The sequence below is a fragment of the Camelus ferus genome, chromosome 9 (assembly GCF_009834535.1).
Source record: "Camelus ferus isolate YT-003-E chromosome 9, BCGSAC_Cfer_1.0, whole genome shotgun sequence".
NCBI lineage: Eukaryota > Metazoa > Chordata > Mammalia > Artiodactyla > Camelidae > Camelus > Camelus ferus.
The window spans coordinates 47,377,336-47,398,273 of NC_045704.1; the positions used below are offsets into that span (position 1 = coordinate 47,377,336).

At 34.5% G+C, this 20,938-nt stretch overlaps 1 protein-coding gene across 1 annotated transcript in view; it reads left to right on the plus strand.

Annotated features, from left to right (window-relative positions):
- Nucleotides 1–20,938, plus strand: part of PMFBP1 (polyamine modulated factor 1 binding protein 1) — a 243,370-nt gene that overhangs the window by 30,877 nt on the left and 191,555 nt on the right. The window contains exon 3 of the mRNA XM_014558373.2: nt 17,612–17,742. The gene's annotated coding sequence lies outside the window, so the exon portion shown is untranslated. The remainder of the gene's footprint in view (nt 1–17,611; nt 17,743–20,938) is intronic.

Below are 20,938 nucleotides of genomic sequence, written 5' to 3' on the forward strand. Positions count from 1 at the left end.
CAAGATTCAAGTTTTTGACTGATTAAAATTTATGTCTGGAATGCAAGGATAGTTTAACATTAGGAAACCTATTAATTAAATGCATTACATTATTAGATTGAAGTAGAAAACCATATGATCACATTAAAAGATGCCAAAGAACATTTTAACACCTACTCCTAATTAAAAGCAATTTTTAAAATCCTTTAGCAAGCTAAGAATGGAAAAAAAATCAGCTTAATCCAATAAAAGTCTATTTCAGAAATCTATAATAAACATTGTAATTAAAGGTGTTTGGCAGAGATGGCTAGCTTTACTCTATTACCAATTCCAGTCTTCTTCTTTGGTAATATAACCCTAATTTTTAGTCAGCTTCATGGTTGCCTGGAATAAAAACCACATTTCTCAGTTTCCCTGGCCACTAGGTATAGCCATATGACAGATTGGCCAAGTCTAACCAATGGATATAAATAAATAAATAAAATAAAATCAATCAATCAATCATGAGTAACTTTAAGGAACTGTCCTTGTCAGCGAGGATGAATTTAAAAAGCCCACAGTATCACATTACAAAAGGCTACACATGCTCTGATACCAACTATTTAAAAAACCCACAAGATAATAAATATAACTTCAGCTGCAAATAAAAATCATAAAAATATTTAAAATGCGCTAAAGAGTGAAATACACCAATATCAGAGTTAATGGGAATAAAAAAGGTTGGTGCTTTAGCTATATTTGTAATATTTTATTTCCTTAAAATTAAGAAGAACAAAAGGAAAAGAATCCTGAACCAAGTATGGCAAAGAAACAGCTATTAAACTTGAGTAATTTTAAATGACTCAGCTATTAAATTAAGGTTGTATTATTTCATGTTCTTTTCTTTTTTCATAAAATATTGCATAATTAAAAATTTTTTGTTGTATAAAATAAAGACTTGAAACAAAAGGAAGTCAAAATAAAACAGCAGGGGTGAATGTAGAAAGAAGGAGAGAAGTCCCAGCCCTATTGCTTTGTTTTTCTCAGATTCCAGGATGATTGAACATGTATAAGCCCCAGGGCTTAGCCTAATTGTCTCCTCCCCGGGTAAATAAATGTCCCAAAGCAAAGGCTAAAGGTAGTCTCTTTGATTTGTCATATCCTAGAGATTGTTCTGATGAGGGAATCAATTCAGATGGTCTATTGTTAGCAATAGGTTATTAAAAGACTACAATCGGTGTAAAGCTACCCTTATACCTTTATTTACTGCAGGGTTTTGTGGGTTTTTTGGGTTTTGGGTGGGTGGTGCTGAATTTATTTAATAAAATTAAATCAAGATAGTAGAAAATAAAATGTAATACAGCCTCTTCATAAATAGTAACACAAACCAGTAAAAGCCTAAAAATAAACCTAACAAGAAATATGCAAGACCTATGTGGAACAAAACTGTAAAAATGTACCAAAAATTTTGAAAGAAAATCTAAACAAATGGAAAGATCTATTCTCTAAATGAGAACACTCAATAATTTACCAATATTAATTCTCTTCAAATTAATCTATATATTTAAATGAAACTTCAATAAAAAGGACCTTGATAAGCTAATAATTCTAAGATTAATCTGAAATAGAATCTCCAGGAATATTTTTTTCAAGGACAGTGAGGAAAACTGATCCATATCAGATATCTAAATAAAGTATAAGGCTTTAATAATTGAAACAGTGTGGTATTGATAGGAAAATAGAATAATATAACAGAATAGACAGTCCAGAAACAGATTAATATATATGAAATTTTTAATAAAATTTTAATATAATAAATTTTGTATTTCAAATCAGAAAAGGGAGAAAAATAATATATATGCATGTATTATATGTATGATTATACCTTAACTGTGACATTCACAGATATAAATCCCAGATGGATTAAAGAGCTAAATGTAAGAAACAACAAATTTGTAAGACTTATCAAAAGAGAATATTGGAAAATATTTATTATCTATTTTATGGTGGATAGGATCTCCTTAAACTAAAAGCAATATCAAGAAGTCATAAATAAAATACAGAAGTTGAATTTCATGAAGATTAAGACAAACTGGGATAACTTATTTGCAACATATATAAGTGAAAAAGGGTTAATAAATAATCAGAATATATAAAGAGATCCTAATAATCAATAAGAAAAAATTCAATCAAAAGTTAGGAAAAGATAAATATAGAATAATAACTAAAGTGACCAACATACATGTGAAAAGATTCTCCATCTCATTAGTAACCAGGCAGAATGCAATTTGAAAAAAAGAGAGTGAGATTTACCAGTCGATTGGCCAACACTTCAAAGATAAGTGTTTCTTAGTATTAGAAAGAGCCTGAGGAGGTGGATGCTTTTGTATGTTTATTACCTTTCTCTTCTGCTTTCCCCTTCTACTTTTTGTTTGTTTGTTTGTTTGTTTGTTTGCTATAGCTTAAAAACTAAAATTTATTTCAGGCTTAAGAAGAATAGATAAAATTGAGATACATTTGAGGCCCAGCCCTGCACACAAAAATGGGTAATAGGCTCATTCTGGCTCTTGCAGCCCGGTTAAGTTGAAGGTTCCTTCTGCAGGTAAACACCATGATGCTTTGCTTGCCTTTAACTCACATTCTTCATTGTTGTGCTATAATATTCCTATGTTGAGTATCAATCAGTACCCAGAAAGGAAGCAGTCTAAGGATAAAAGGTAATCCAGTCTCCAGCTGACAAAGCCATTCTAATAGAGCACAGCATATATCCTAACATAAAGTGAATAATGAATTTGTGATACTGAATCAAGAAATTCCCTCCATGCTTCATCGTTTGGAGCAATATGTCTAAAATAGGAGCATGTGGGTTCCCAGGCATGAAGGATTTTTGTTGTTATAAAAGGTGGTTTTCAAGCAAAGATCCAGTGCTCATTCCAGTCCTTCCATACTGGCCTCTTTGCTTTTCTTAGTACACACCAGCTATCTGTCCATTTCAGTTATTTTCACTTGCTGTTACCTCTACCTTGATCCTCTTTCCTCAGATATCTGTGTGATTTGCTCCAGTACTTCCTTCAAGCTTTTCTCAGAAATTACCTTTTTAGCAAGGCACCTGTACCACCTAACTTAAATATGCAACCTGACTCTGTCACTCCTGATACCTCTTGACCTGCTCTATTTTCCTCTACATGTTAGATAGTGGGTGGGTAGGTAGGTAGACAGGTAGATAGATAGGTAAGTAGGTGGGTAAGTAAGTAGCCACCACATAAATCTTTTTTGAATGAATGAAAAAATACTGCCATTGGAAACAGTATAAATTGATACAAATTTTCAGGACATTTTGCATTGAATTAAATACTAAAATAAAATGTGGGTACTCTCTGACCCAACAGTTCCACTACTACATATCTGTTCTTAATAAATACATTTGTGCACAAAGGAACATACACAAGGATGAGCAAGTATGCTCAGTGCAACATTGTTTTTAATAATAAAAAAGAAACAACATAAATAGCCACTAGTTGGGAACAGGTGAAATAAAATATCTTTTATTTATGAAACAGTACTATGGAGCTGTTATAAAGAACAAGATGGGTCTGTATTTTACCTATTTGGAAAGATATCAGTGTTACGATGTTAAGTGGAAAACAGTTATAGAGAAATATCTAAAATATAATCTTATTTATGGAAAAACAAGTGTGTGTGGATATATCAATATAAAGCTATAGATAAACACAAGTGCATATTAAACATATATAAATCTAAATTTAAGATGTAAAGGATGCACACCAAATTGTTGATAATTTATTAACTTCTCTCTGTGGAGAGGAGGAGTTTGGGTGTGGGAGAGCTGGTACAGAAATATATCCTATATATTTCCATACTGTTTTAGTCTTTTACAATGAGAATATATTCATGTATTACATTTTTAATTAAAAAATAGAATGTCTCCAAGGTTATCCTCTTTCAATGTCAGTCTCAGTCATTTGTATCCTGAAATGCTCTCTTGGGTGGCAGTGAATGAGATGAAGTAATGGCCAGTGTGCTGGGAATTGCGTTTAGGGGAGCATTGTGCTAGGGAACATTAGTCAGCCACGTATGCCCCCATAGAAAAAAAAAGGTTGAGAACTGTGTTCAGGCCCCATTGTTTCATTTCCTCCAGCAGCATCTAGAAACAAAAGAAGCTTAGTGCTTCCTTTACTGTGGTCACAATGTGTCAAAAGTGCAGGAGAGGGGTTTTTTTTGGTTTTTTTTTTGTTTTTTGTTTTTTGGTTTTTTTGCAGTTTAGACACATTTCGTACCTACAGAATAGTTCTTTGTTCTGTATTATGAGTAATTTTTAAAAAATGCTTCCTTGCTAACATCAAACACAGTGAAATAAATTGCAGGGCTCAGAGTGTGTAAATGAATATGCTGGCAGTCCCTTATTTAACTCTCATGTGTGGACCAGAAAATATAATATGTAGCACTCTGACTCACCTTTGCAGAAATTTTAAAATGTTTCCTTATGTGACTTTATTCTCAGTTATTGTGTTGGTTCTTTCCAACTTATACACAAGTGTGTGTGTGCTAACACACACGCACGAACGCACGCACGTATGCAGGCATACACACTCACACAGCCAGAACTGCCTGTCTGAATCCCAGGCTTTTTTCTGCATGAGCATTGCTTGACCTTGCGTCTTTTCACCATCAACATCCTTTTAATGACCACCCAGGGTTACAACTCACTGACCCACGGGCCGGTGACAACCTTATGGGGCAGCTCTGTTTAAATCAGATCCCCTTCTCTTCCTCCTTTTCTCCTTCATTTGACAGGATAGAATTGAGTTGATAAGATGTGAGGAGGAAACTGATTTCCATTTAGATATGTTAATAATTAGAGAAATAACAAAAATAATGATAATGATGGCTAATATTATTGAGCACTTGCTATTTGCCAAGCAGTATTCTTGGCCCTTATGGGTCTCATTTAATCTTCACAACAACTCTACAATCCAGATACTATCATTATTATCACTATGCCCATTTTATAAATGAGGGAAATAAGGTGTAGAGAGAGATCAAATAACTTGTTGGACGGTCACATAGCTAGTAAGTGACTATCTCTGTATCTCCACACATACAGAGTTATTTTTCCATAAATAAGATTATACTTTAGATAGTTTTCCTTGACTTGCTTTTTTCCATTGGGATATCTTTCCATATGTGTACATTCAGACGTATCTTGTTCTTTATAATAGTTGCATCATATTATGTTGTATAAATATACCATATTTTACTTAACTTCTGGACATATCTCTCTACTACCATCTCCCTCATGAAACTAGGCTTAACAACCTGGGGTGTATCTTTCCATGACTTTTTGCTTATTTATAGCAATATAAAGGGATGCATATACTTACATAAGGGTCTTATTTGTTTGTGTATGTGTATGTGTATGTGTATGTGTTGTTTACATTTATCAGAATTCTTTTCCCAAGAATTGCTTTCCCTGTGTGGTTTTGAGCTAAACGTAGCCATATAGAAATTTCCATAGTTATGAAAGGCAAAAATGAAGCAGCAGGAATGATTAGATTGGGAAGATTGGTACAGGGTCAGATACTGTAGCAGTTGTACACATTTTTGTGGATCTACTGGCTTACCTTTTGGCATCAGGTAGCAGCTGAACCCACGGATTCTCCAGCTCCCACAGGATCTCCTCCTTCAGCTTCTCCTACTCTTAAGTCAGCTGTGTGTGCCACTCCATGACCAAGGGCATCACTCTCCAGCAGGCCACCCACATCACCGAAGTTGGAGGTTTAAAGGAATTGAAAGCCACTTGGGTTTCAGTTTATCCTCCTAGGTTCAGTTTATTCTTGAAATGGCATGCCACTTCATTCCTATCTTTCCCTTCCAACTGCTTGCCTGGAAGGCTTCAGGCCCAACACTGGTTGCAGAATCAAGTCACATATAAACTGTTTAACCAGCGCCAATCTTGACCTTGCATGAGGTCAAATACCTGTGATAAATTCCTTATTCTATATGATGGCTAGAATTCTACTTCTCCAATCAAACCCTGACTAATATGTGTCAGTTTTTTACCTAAACACAATCAAATTATACATGTTGATATTTTACTTGCTTTCTTCACTGATAGGTCATAGAGATTCTTACACCTTGTTACATCTTTCCCCCACATCCATACATTTCTCCATATATATTTACACATAATTGCACTAAAATATAAACATTTTTATTCTGAAATTTGTCCTGAAATATGACTCTATGATATTGTTCTAGAAATCATACATTTTAAGTTTGCTTCATGATTTATTTTTTATTTTTGTCTCTTTCTTCTCCCCAACTTCTTCCTTATGTCCCACATCCACCCACTAGACAACTTGCATTAACAACCTTGTGTATCCTTCTGAATTCTTCTTCATGCTCGTAGATCAATAGATGAACTGGTACAAACACTATTGCTTAGGTAAAGTATACTTCCTCCACCAAATTGAGCTACAAATTTTTCATATTTTAAATTCTCATATGTATTGTGATTTATTCCTGGATTTTCTCTTCTGTCAACTTATCTATTTTTTCTCATGCTGACACCATGTCGATTTAGTTACAAAAGCTCTACAACATGTTCTTATATATGGTAAAGAACCACCATACACATACACTGTTCTTTCTAGATTATTCTAGGATGTTTATTCTTACATATGAATTTTAAAATAATAGGAACTATTTTTTAAAATCTGTTAGGATCTAATTGGAAGTATAATTTCTTTCATATTAATTTGGAAGAATTATCACTTTATCATCTTTTTTCCTACCCAAGAACATGCAATGTCTTTCCAGTTGCGTAAATCTTGTTTTAGATCCTTCAATAAGATGTTATTGTTTTCTTCGTATAATGCTATGCCTTTCTGGTAATTTTATTCCTAATTATTTTATACTTTCTGTCAGTGTTGTGAACAAACTGCTATTATTTTTCCATTTTTATTCCTAGGTCTCTTGCTAAAATACAGAAAACATTTATTTTTAACCTTTAAAATAGATTTTAAAGCCCCCTTAATAGATTATTTTATTAAGTCTGTCAGTCAGAACTTAGAGAAGCAAATCAACTAGCATCATGAAAAGGGGTTTAATTATAGGAACAAGAACTTACATAATTGTGGGAGATGTTAGGGAATAAAGATCCAAAAGGGGAAGATGGAGAATTGGAGAAAAGTCACTACTCAGCCTTCTTAAATGTGTGTTAATGAAAATCTGGAAAGCTAGATGCACCCAGATGCCAGAGAGGGAATATGAAAGGGAAGTGAGCAAAGTTCCTGGAAGGCTGCACCTCTGTACAGCTTCCACTTCTGAGGTCTTGTTGGTGGGCCTGGGGCTACTTGTGGTCAGCAGATCTAGCAGCCAGGAGGTAGAGTTGAACATGAAGTAGGGGAAACAATGACAAACCAGAATCCACTGGGCACCTCTGCCTCTGTTCTTCATCATATATGACTCAAAAGAACTTCAGAGATAGTGGTTACTATTCCATTTCCACCTCCTAAGTCTCACGTGACTTCCAATTTTGTCCAACTCTTACACAAAACCACAAAGGGAAGGGCTTCTGAAAAATATAGTCCCATTTGTAATCTCGTTAATATTAGAAGAATCCAGCACACCTGTATTAGTGGTTTCTTTCCCAGTACCTATGCGTAGTATTTACTTTTCCTGACTCCTACAGACACTAGAATTTCCAAGGCAATGTTAAAATAATAATTACTATCAATGGACCTTCCTGAAAGTTCCTAATTTTAGTTGAAATGGTTTTAGAGTTCTCTTATTTTAGAATGACATTTTCTATTGGTTTCTGAAAAATCACCTTTATCATACTTAAGCAGATTCCATTTACTACTGGCTTTCAAATTGTATTAAAAGTCTTCTCAACCTCTATGTAATAATATAGTAATTTTGTTTTTCTTTTAATTTTTTTTTGATTTGGTGATGTAGTGAATTATGTTGATAGATTTCCTGATATTAAAGTACTCTTTTACTCCTGAAATAAACCCTTCTTGGTCATAGGGCATTATTATTGCAATGCACTGCTGGATTCCATTTGTTACTCTCTTATAACTTTTGCATATGTATTAAAAAATGAGATTACCCTTTTTAGATTCATCTATGTGAACTGTGGAGTATTTTTCTGGGACACTTCACAATGAAGACAATAATTTGAATAGATGATCTGAGGCATTTATAGGTGACCAGCAGGATAGGGAAAGAGGAGGAGATTCAATGTTCATGCTCACGAAAGCTTTCCCATTGGTTGACCTCTGGGTCCTGAGATAAATTACTCACTGCACAACTGATAAGCAGTCTCTCATGTCTTTCTCTTTAGCATGTTTATTATTTCATTACATACTCATTAATGGAAAAGACCATCTGCTATGATGTTTTCATATAACAGATTTAATTTGTCTTTCATTTGGTGCTGAGAAGATTGAGGAAGGCATTCAATGTAAAATGCTCTTCTAACTATTTTCTCTAAATTTAGTAGGAAATAAGCACTATTTTCTTGTCATCCCTTCAATAAAATTAATATTTATAGAATGTTAAAAACATAATTTTGATTCCACAAAAACATCATTAGGAATCCAAGTTTTTTCATATATGACAACCACAGTGATTTCAGTAAGTTTGTATCAAGTTTATTCCATGAGTCTTATGTTGTCCTCTATCCAATCTGCTACTTCCCATGTCCTCTAAATATGTAGATTTCCCACTTGAACTATTAAAAGAAAGCAGGGATCTGTGTACATTTATAATTTGTACAGTCTGTTTGATATGAGGGAAAAGGGAAAGGTTGCCTTAGTTTTTCTTTCTTGCCTTTGTATAAAGAACAAGTAGATACAGGCTTGTGGGGTGAATGCCAGGCTCATGCTGGAAGGGCTCAGAAACAGAGCGAGGACTTTTAGGGGTCAAATAATCCATAAAGGCAAATTGGTCTGCACCTGCCTCAAGCTGCGGTGTTAATATTAGCAGACAGGATGCTGTAGAAATGTGAGGGAGAGAGCTATAAAAAGTGATATTTAAATTGCTGTGGGAAGCTTGAATTTGAGCCCTTTTCCATTATTCCAGAATCATTACTAATATGAGGGAAGCAGAGAGACCCAAACCCAATGAAACGCCGTAGGAAGCTCCAGAACACATGAAAATCCCAGCTGGTGAATAAAATCTATCACGTTGACAAGACAGTGTGAGTGAAAATCTTTTAAACATGCATCAGCTGCAGGGGCTGGATGTTGAGAAATACAGGATTATGGTGATGCTGGGGAAAACAGAGTCACTCATGCTCACCCCTCTACGAGGAGCCTGCCTATGCTATATTGAGTCACACACCATTAGGGTGATAAGGCAAGCTCAGCTGCCTGAGACACGTCTTTCCTATAATGTATATATATCAAAAAACATGGCAAAGATGTTATGGCTCAGCTCCCTGAATTGAGTAATCTCTAAAATGAAGATTCGATACTAAATTGTTCTAGTGCTTTATTTTTAGAGTTATAACAAATCTAAGTGCTAAATTCCTTTAAATATATTGTCCTTCATACCAAGATGGCAATACCATAAGGATAATAACTGAGGTAGAATATTTAACCAATATTTATTGATCACCTACTGTGTGCAAAACTACAAAGATAAATGAGACGTGATCCTGGACTTCCAGGAGTAAAAGTTCACATTCTCATGAGGGAAACAGACATCCATAAATAACTTTAACGCCAAGCCGACTGTAACAAGAATAATAATAGAGTAGAATTCTATCAGTGTGTGTGGGGAGTGAAGGGAGAGGAAGGATGAATAAAGATGATAGTTTATATAACATTCCAGTGTAGTCTATAGGCGTTCTCATCCGGACTGCATTATTAACAAGTTGCTTGACCCTCAGCTGGTCTCTGGGTTTTCATTTCTCATCTGTAAAGTGAAGGGTTATTTTATAATGATCTCTTAAGTCCCCTTTCAGAACAAAGTCTTTTTAATTTTATTATCCTATTCACATAGCAAAATGGAAAGAGTAAAACTGTTCTCCAAAAAAAGCTCAAAACAATATTTTGCTGTAAAGTAGTTGGTAGCAGAGCATCTCACATTTACTTTTACTGCATGAGTCTTCTTCCTGTACACACTGCATCAACTCTGGAAAGTCAAAAAGGAACTTCTCTCAAAGTAGCATATTAGACTCTGGGGTAATAAATGTCAAAATTTAGAAAAGCGCAAACTATAATATCACAATCACTTATATTCCACATTAAGAAAAATAAAATATTAATCATAAAGCTGAAATCCCTATAACTACCATCCCTCTGTCCAGTTTTCTTCCATAACCACCATCCCTCTGGTCCAGAGGCAACTGCTGCAATTTGCTTTAAATCTGTGCTTCAGATACATTTGTCATATCTCAACATATGTTTACATGCACTAATCCATGAGCTATACTTAAATTATCTGGTATGTTTTAAAATGTTATATATATATATAATATACCCTGTTATTTTACCTATTTTACTATTCAATATTGGTTTTTGTACCTCCCTATTTGATAGTTTATTCTTTTGTATTGCAACATAATATTCCATCAGATAATTTCCCCTGTTTATGGATTTTTCAATTATTTTCAAATGTGTGATATTACAGTCAGTGATGTAATGAGCATACATGAACATGTCTCCATCTACAAATATATGAAAGTTTCTCTCAGACATATATCCTGAAATGGAATAACCTGTTATAGGGGTGTGTATTTCCAAATTTTATTAGGTAAAGTGGTTGTACCAATTTATACTCCCACCAGAGATGCATGAAGTCCCCACATTTTTTTACCAACATTTGATGTTGTCTGACATTTAAATTTCTGACAGTGTGGATGAAAATGGTATTGCGTTATTGTTTAACTAGTGAAAGCATTTTTTGGAGTGTCTTTATTAGCCAAGCAGATTTACTCTTCTGTGAGCTGCTGCTCCACTCCCTTTGCCATTCTTCTACTGGTATCTTGTTTTTTCCCCATTCATTGATATTTAGGAGCTATATACCTATGCTTGTATCTGTACCTATTTCTATATACATACTCTAGTACGAAGCCTTTATCTTTATGTAGGGTGGAAATATCTTCTAGTCTGTCACAGATCTAGTAACTTCAGAATTTTTTTGTTGTATCAAAGTTTTGATTTTCAAATTTTATGGTTTAACCTTATTTTAAAAGCCTTCCTTACCTTGAAGTGACTCTAGTAGTTTGATTTTTTTGTCTCTTTAGGTTTTTAATCCTTCTAGAAAATATTTTATGTGGGTGTTGAGGTTAATAATCTACTTTTTATTCCATATGGATAGGCAGTTGTCCAAAATCATTTATTGAATAATCTGTTCTTTCACTAAAAGATTTATGAAGCCACTTCCTCCAAGTACCAAATTCCCATAAATGCTTGAGTCTGTCTGTAGGAGCTTTATACTGATCTTTTGATCTAGCTGACTCTTAATTACATATATCTAATTCCTTAGGTGATTAATGATATTTAGTAAAAGGAAACTAGTTTAATGAATATGTCTAATTCTAAAATCTCACTCTAAGGATTTTCCTCCACTCTGCCCTTCTGGTTATCCAAAGTGTCCTGGGGGCTACTATGGAAAGAAGTCCTCATAAAGTAGGCAAATGATGACAGAAAAAAGATTATAACACAGGTAGAGCATGGGCCCACTCCAGCGTGGCTGTGTGGCTGGTCAGCAAGTTAAGGCTGGAGACTAGACAATTTGAAGACAAGATTCTGATCTAAGGGAGTTCTGGCAGTCTCACTGTGCCACTGTGGGGTCTTTGGCCTTTCCCTGGCAGCTCCTGGGAAGTGGCAGACCCTCAAACCATTCTCCTGGTTAAGGGTCTTTGGGATGGCTTCTCTTTTGTCCTCTGTTTTGGTTTCCACTGCTTTCTTGCTGTATCACTCTTTTATCCTCTCTCCAAAAGTTCTATTCTCTTCTTTTCTTTCACAATAGTCCTTGACAAACAGTTAGAAACACAGTCAGCAATAGAGCCTTGAACAACCAAATGTCTGCAACAATACAACTAGTTTCTCCTTCCTTGAGGATAAGAAAGAACTTTCCAAGAACAAAACTGCCTAATCTCCATTTCCTGGGGAGGAGAGATGACATTTTAATCCTTATCTATAGGATGGTCTAAGTAACTTCTAATTCAGGAAAAAAAATCTTTTAAAGACCAAAACAAAACAAAACTGAAACCCAACAACCAAATCATCTTCATATAAAAAAACAGGTTGAAAATTCATTTTATGCTCCAGGTGGTTTAGAAAATTTTCAAGAATAGGATGTTTGTTCTGTTGGATCTTCTAACCTGGAAGCTAATACGGAAAAAACCACTTAATCCTTTCAAGAGAAATTCCTACTCCACTTTTTTTAAAATTTTTTTTATTGAGTTATAGTCAGTTTACAATGTAGTGTCAATTTCCAGTGTAGAGCACAATTTTTCAGTTATACATGATTGTACATCTCTTCATTGTTGCATTCTTTTTCACTGTGAGCTACCACAAGATCTTGTATATGTTTCCCTGTGCTATACAGTATAATCTTATTTATCTATTCTACATATACCTGTCAGTATCTATAAATTTTGAACTCCCAGTCTGTCCCTTCCCACCCTCCTTCCCACTGGCAACCACAAGTTTGTATTCAATGTCTGTGAGTCTATTTCTGTTTTGTGTTTATGTTCTTTTTTTTTTTAGATTCCACATATGAGCGATCTCATATGGTATTTTTCTTTCTCTTTCTGGCTTACTTCACTCAGAATGACGTTCTCCAGGGACATCCATGTTGCTGCAAATGGCGTTATGTTGTCAATTTTTATGGCTGAATAGTATTCCATCGTATAAATATACCACATCTTCTTTATCCAGTCATCTGTCGATGGACATATAGGCTGTTTCCACGTCTTGGCTATTGTAAATAGTGCTGCAGTGCTGTAAATAGTGCAGGTGTCTTTTTGAAGTAGGGTTCCTTCTGGATATATGCCCAGGAGCAGGATTCCTGGGTCATATGGTAAGTCTATTCCTAGTCTTTTGAGGAACCTCCATACTGTTTTCCACAGTGCCTGCACTAAACTGCATTCTCCACTTTTATCTCTTACCCAAATCCTTTCAAACTCTTGGAGCCCACTTTCCTGAAAGGGAAAGTATTGCAATTGACTTGCTTTCCATACAACAGTGCACTTCCTTGGATCACTTCCAAGAAAGTTATTCCTAACTGTGTTGCAAGATGGAATAGGGAAGTTAAAGGTGGAATGCCTAATGACAACTGCCGAATGACTGTGAAGATCTGTGTCCCTGAACAAGTACTAGTGCATTAGATTCAACCCCATGCAACATCCAGGGTATAGATGAAAGTGTTTACTCCTGCTCCCATAGTGGTAAAGAGCTAGGCATCAAGGCTGTAGTGTACTTTGGACTTATTGAAATAACAATCACAATTAACAAATTAAAGTACTATTATTAATTTCCCAATTTGCTTTACTTAATGTATGCTTTATTAAAGTATGCTCATTTACTTTGTCTCTGTGAATTACCGATGTTACAGTACTACATGAAGATGTTGATTTACCAACACTGGATTTTTCTTCACTAATTACAAGATTACAAAATAATATTTTTTTTCCTGTACTTGGGAAATATTTTTAATTGAGAACTGAGAATGGTATATTCTGAATAAATTTTTCGTAACTGGGCACCAAATTTGCCATACTCAGATATGCTTTGTTATTTATAAAAATAGGTATAAATAATAAACATTTGCTCTTACTTATTTGAGTCTATTTATATTTAACAAGATTTTCTTTTAAAAATCACTAATGACAAAATCAAAGGCATTTGAGTTAAAAAAACATTCCCACCTCTCTCCTTCCAGAGTTCTCTTACTCAGCACAGTGGTGCTTTTCTATGTTTTCCTGGTGTCTACTTTAAAATAAGCATGATGGAAAATGTAAGAGCTTGCTGTCTGATGGAAAATTTTCTTCTTGATAAATGTGTTCCCATTGTTCTAGAATTAGGGCATTTCATAACTTTCTTTCATTCACCATTTCCTATACTACTCTTGAATCTACCCTATCTTCCATCTTCTCTTTATCCTTATTATCTTAATTAGCTTTCTAGAAAACTTCTGAGAAGTGACTTGAACTCAACAGAATATACATGTGCATAAAAAGTCATTCTAAAGGATTAGAGAAAAGGCATTTTAAGACCTCTGGATAGGTTTTCATTCATTCAAAACATATAATGAATTCTTGTTCATTACACTTTGCTAAGCATTGTGGGAGACATTAAATGAACAAGTTGCATTCCCTACCTTTGCAGAACTTTCCACTTATCGAGCAGGTAAAACATATTCTGGCTTCCATTATCTGTATAATAATGACCTAAGAGAAGCACAAACCAAAGAAGTATTTTAAAAATTCTAAATGGGGAAACAAGGGAAAGTGTAATTTAAGCTGGGTATTGGGGAATTTCAAAAAGCAGGAATGATAGAGGAAGAAATGGAATGAGCTTAGATTTTGGCAGGATGGAAATGAGAGTGTTCAGGGAACAAACAATAGGGCATTTTGGAGGATAGAATTTGGCAGAGCAATAAAGGTTTAGGCTGTTGGGTAGAAGTCCCTTGAACTCTTGTATTTAATTTGGAGCCAGATGTAAATCCACAGAAATTCTAGGTGGGGAATAACAGGTTGGAACTCCATTTTGGGGTAATTGATTGGTGGGGATGCAGTAACTGGTATGGAAGGTATTTGGGAAGCTTCTTAGGGGACTTTATTCTGTGTTTGAGATAATGAGGATTAGACAAATGGTAGCATAAGAACAAGGTAGAGAGAGGAGACAAGACCAAATGGAAACCTGTGCCAAGGTAGTAGAAGTAATAAAGCATAATCCAGTTGCCTGATGGGTGAAAATCCTGGCTTTTAGTTGCAATCTTTGAGTTATGAGTTTTCCCAGGGTCTGCTTTGAACAATGTGTGGTAGAATACATAGTAGCCATCTCACTGTCTTCTAGAAATTTTTCTTCATGATAAAAGTGAGGGGTGTTAACATATTTTCAATAAAATTTCAATAAAATTAGGCACATTGGAGTGATTCTGAGAGAAACTTGGATCAAGAACTGCTTTGAATCCTAATCTAGAACAAGACATTACAACTTGTCTGAGTCTCTGTTTTCTTGTGCATAAAATAAGATTAATAATACATACTTTATAAGTTCTTTGCAAGGGTTCAAGGTCTAATGACATATAAAGTATCAACACAATATGAGGCATATAGTAAGTGCTCAGTAAGTGTTAATACCCCTTTCCTTTCCCTGGTTACTATTTCCAATCCATGGCAAGACTGATTTGTGAGAGAATAACTTAGACTTGTACATATATTCTCTGAGTATATTTAAATGGATTGACCTCTTTTACTTTCTTTATTTTCACTTCATACTTCATCAGTTATTTTTACAAAGTATTATTTGGATGAATTAGAAAGGATACTTTAATTTAACATTTTTTTAATTCCAAATAAAAAATTTAAAGCTGATATGTGTAAAATAAATGTAAGTATGATCAAATTTTGAAAAGAAAGTACTGTACCTCAATACTTTTATACAATTAGCCCAGTTCTTAAAATTCTAGAGTAGCTCAAATTTTGTAAATTTCATTCTCAATTTCATTCTCATATTGATTTATATTATAATTTCACATTTATTTAATCAGTCTTCTATTGACATTGGTCCTTAGTACATGAGTTTCGGTTTAACCTTCCTGTTATATTATTAATATTCTGTATAAACAAATTTGAATGTATTGGAAAATTAAAGAAAGTCTGCTGAGCATTTTTTATAATATATCAAATTATTTTGTAACTTTTATGATGAAATTTATATGTTGTATAAGGTTTACCCATAAGAATTTAAAATTAAAATACACAAAGCAACATGAAGGAAAATAATTTTAATGCAAGAATCGTGTAACCAGGAAAACAAAAATTAACATGAGTGGGCAGAGATTTTATTACCCAAAGATCCTCTGTGAAATAATTATTCAAGGATATACAACAGATACAATAGATAACACAGACCAAAAAAAGAGGTAAAAATACAGGTTTGAATAAACCTGGCCCAGTAGAATTCTCAAGATGATAGCTTTGTGGCAACTAGTCCAGACTGAAGCAAAAAAGGCCAGAGATGCCCCCTCAAAATGGAACAGATTGATCAACTGACATATTTGACTCATTTGGGAGGAGAATTACAGCTTTGTCCAAATTTGAGGGAAGAATAAATTATTGAGAAATAAGCAGATGAAAAATCATATGATTAGTGACTCTAGGGAAAACAAAAAGTTGTAGAGGCAAGAAAATACAGCCATAGTATACTATATGACTCAGATGTAAAGAATATTCCCATAGTCATAAAAAAATACAAGCACTGAATAATGTTTTACTGAGAAATTGTTGTATACCATTTTGGGAGGATGGGTGAAGGGGGAGTATAAGGGTGTATGTGCGCATGCACAGCATGTAGGGGAAGTGTAACAGACCTAAATCCTCCTCTTCCATTCTATGAAGTCAAAATGATGCCTAAAATAGAAAATAATTAGGATGTTGCAAATACCACCATGTGTTACTTGGAAGTGTGGAGACAAATACCAGAAGAAACAGCTAAAATATTTGAAAGTACTTAATTTTGAGGAGTGGAACTTGGAGGTAAAGAGAGATGGAACAGAGGGGAAGGCTGCAGTTTTTTATCATAACTAATAGAATGTTTTGATTTTTAAAAACATCTACTTAAAAAATATTGATAAGAATATTAATTAATTAATTAAAATCACATTGAATTTAACAAAGCAATTGACTAGTGATATCTAATTGGCATAGAAAGTTATATGTAATCAAATTAATTGAAGATCAATGATGTAAAAAAGGACTTAGTACAAAAAAATGTAGTGAGGAGATATGCATAAAGCAGCAGGCTTTATCCAACTTGACACACCCATGATATTTTTCTATTATGCCAAATATTTTTTAAATGTCTTCTTGCTGTGATTTTAAAGTTACATAAGTTGTTAGTGAAATGCTAATGCCAGTTAATATATTTTGATTGTCATTTTAACTTCTCTTAGTTTCTTGTAAAATTGGAATAATGATTGCCTTTCTCATAAAATTTTTGTGAGAATTAAGTAAGAAGATTCATGTGCAATCTTTCACTCTGGCATTCAGAAAGGGCTTGATGAATATTTCCTATTATTGTTTAATAATAGTAAATAGCATTAATATTATTAGACTATCTTCAATATAAAGTATTTTTATATTTTCAACAAACAAAAATGATCTCTTGAATATATGTCAAGTTACTTTGGACAATGCTACAATTGTTTACTTCATTTGCAGTTACAAATATTGACTAGCATAATGTGATCATTATGGGTGATGTTGACACCAAAGTAGTAATTTTGGGTGTTTTTGATGGTAGGTATTGATCTAATCATGTGACCAACACTGATAATAACCTATCATTATCATGAGTACTGGATGGATATTTTAACCTGTAGTTAATTATGAACCAATAATTTCTGCTTCCCTTTATGTGTGGCATCTCTTTTCTGTGCTTTCTAGGTTCTATAAAGAAGGCAAAGATTTTGAAGACCCTTATAGACATTCACAGTGCATCTTCCTAAAAGGATTTGGAGACTCTTCAACAACCAAAGGAAAAACACCAATGAGAATCAGGATGCAATTCCAGACAGGTACCATTTCTTATTCAAAATGTGTCAAGGTGAGGTGCCTATATACGTTCAGATCTGTGCCAGCAGTCATGAAGACAGAGAAACTGGAGGGAAGAAACACAACAGTTTTAGTGAGTACTAAGTGTTGTCACATAGGCCATAATATTTAATCCTGATAATTCTGTAAGGTAAGTTTTGTTAGGCCTAATAAATGGCAGAAATACAGGTCAAATCTAGGTTCAGAGTTGATACTCTTTCCACCATACATACTGCCTCCCATAAAAATACACCAATAAGTGCCTTCCTAGAGGATGTTGTTGCTATATGACCTATTTTGTTAGACCTGTCAGATTTTCATCTACATGCATGTTATTTCCCACCAAAATAAACACAATTTACAGAGAACTGAGTCTATGTGATTTTGCTCACTCTATATTAGGAATCAGCAAACTTTTTCTGTAGAAGGACAGATAGTCAGTATTTTAAGCTTTAAGTCTCTGTTGTAACCACCCACTTCTGACAGCCATGGACAATATGTAAATAAATGGGTGGGCATGGCTACGTTCCATAAAACTTTATTTACAAAAACCAACAGCCAGATTTGGCCCATAGGCTAGTTTGGCCAGTCTTTGCTCTATACTAAAGGTAGTCATTTTTTACATAATTCAGTCTATATAGTTTCAGGGTGTCAGAGTCTGTCTCCTGTAATTCTCAAAATCTCCTTAGTTCTGTATCCTGCAGTGATTCTCCAGTGTCACTCACCATGGAAGCCCTCATGTTTTATTACAATTCATTCTTAGAGAGAAGGGTATGAGACAAGGACCCAAGCCTGTGCCCATTATAGTGAAATTTGTGTCATTAGAAGAATATTTATAAAGGACCTTAGAGGAGTCAGAGTTGGTACCCCACTGGCAGCATCAGAGCTGGCCCCATGGTAGGAAATCTCATACAGATGGCGGACTCTAATTTCAGAGCATAAGAACCTGGCCTCCTGTGGATGTCTCCATTAGAACTACTGATTATGTAGTAGAACAGAATGAGATCGACAGCGCTTGAGCCACCAGTACCTAAATTCTGTGTAAGAAATTTTGTGTCAGTTAACTACACTAATAGACCTGCATGCTAGCGTATGTCTTGGTTTTGAACCCCGCACAACTCTACCAAATTATTCACATTGGCTTGATTTCCCCACTCTTCCTCCTTTTTCAGCACTTCTTTGTTTTATATGTATGCACAGTTGCTTTAGAGATATTTTGCTGTTTCTGAACTTGGCTTGATTGGGAGGAGTAGGCAGGTTGTGGTTGGAATCTTAATAACCTATAAAAACAGAGCATTTAAATCCTGTTCATGTTATTTTCTTTCCTCCTCGTGGAACACAGATAGCCAGAAAGACAAATAGGAGAGGCCCCTTGGTATTTTTTTCTTGTTTGTGTGATCCTAAGGGTTTTGATGAACTGGCCTTTGCAAGTTTCATTGAGGCTGTTCAAGCCAGCTTCAGCTGGATGTGACTTGCTTAATGATTTGGCATGGATCCAAGCCACTGGAAATCAAAACAAAAAGAAAAAAAACACCTCAAATCAGATCAGCATACATCATAACAAAATAATCATTCAGCATCTTATCTGGTTACTTATTATACATTGTGCAGTGATAGAAATGGAAATAATTTACTCTGGCCACTCTGTATTATTGTTAAACCATTTACGTGCTATGAAAGGATTTGTAAACTATCAAGACTCAAGGGTTCCCTAACTGCATTCTCCTGAGGAATTCTCCACCACCATCCCTGGTTCTATTTCATATTAAACATTTTCTTAGAATGTGCTTCATTATCCATACTCAAATTCAGCCTTTTCCAGACAGATGACCATCAAGAAATACGGTAATATAAAATAAAGCCAATTCTGACATTTTTATGATGTGTGATATATAACACGATATATTAAGCTCTTTGTAATAACTTTCAATTTTTGAAATAGCTGATTCTTTGGGGGCCATTTAATACATAATTCCATAGATTTTAGTAGTATCAGGTATCTTTCAAGTATCATTTTAATTGAGCTCTGGGGGTTTTTGTCCCCATCAACTGTGAATCAAATAGGAATCTGTCAAATCCTACTGTGTGACAAAATCATAGGCCAAGGAAAAATTGGTTCACAAGTCATACCTGAAGACAAAATTCAATCCCTGCCTTCAAGGAGTAAATGGTTAAACAGAGAGAGAGAGAAAGTATATTAAAAAACTACAAAGTAAAAAGTTATAAGTTTAGTAAGAGGCAAAATGTCATAGGAGTTGGAGAGAGAGAATGGATAATAATAATAATTATTATAGCAGCTACATTTACTGAGCTATATTTACTCACTATGTGCTAAGCACTCTTTTATAAACTTACATGTATTTTTTTTTTAACTTTGAGCTACAGTCCATTGTACACATGAGAGAAAGAGGCCCAAAGAATTTTAACAACTTGGGCAAGGTTTACAGCTATTAGATGGTAGACCTGCATTCAATAAGCAAGACAATGAAATGATGAAAGTGCGTCCCAATACTAGAAAGATTGGATCAGGAGAGATTTAAACAGAAATTCTAGTTTATGGATTATTGAAATAATCCATGAGAATTTAGAGGCTGGACCAGAGCAATGGCAATGGGAACAACATGGGGTGATGGATGAAGGAGGGTGGGATTTCTGAGATTTTTGGAAGAATCACCAAATGGGGATTTGGCAACTAATTTGACAATATGGGGTATAGGAAAAGTGAGTCAAGGATGACTATCGTTTTGAGCTCCATTGAGTAGAAGTGGGGAGGGCATATTTTAGGAGATTAGCCAGCTTCATGGGGCACCCAGAATACACTGTAGACATCTCTCTATTCCCAGCCCTCATCACGTTGATCTGTATCTATTTCTTTATGGGTATCTCTCCTCTATTAATTTTGAGCTCCTTATGGCTCAACAGTGCTCCAGACATAGTTAAGTCTTCCATTAACATTCCTTTGGAAAAAGCTTTAAACATAATATAGATATCCTCACTCAGTAGCCAAATATAAGTGTTTAATAGGCAGCTGGAAATAAAATGGACATTTTAGAATAGTATCAGAACTATAGAAGTAGATTTTGACTATCAGAAGGAAACAACCTTTGAAATCCTGAGAACACGTTAATACTTTGACGATACGAAAGAGACAGCAAACTGAGTAGAAATGAGGGTTAAAGA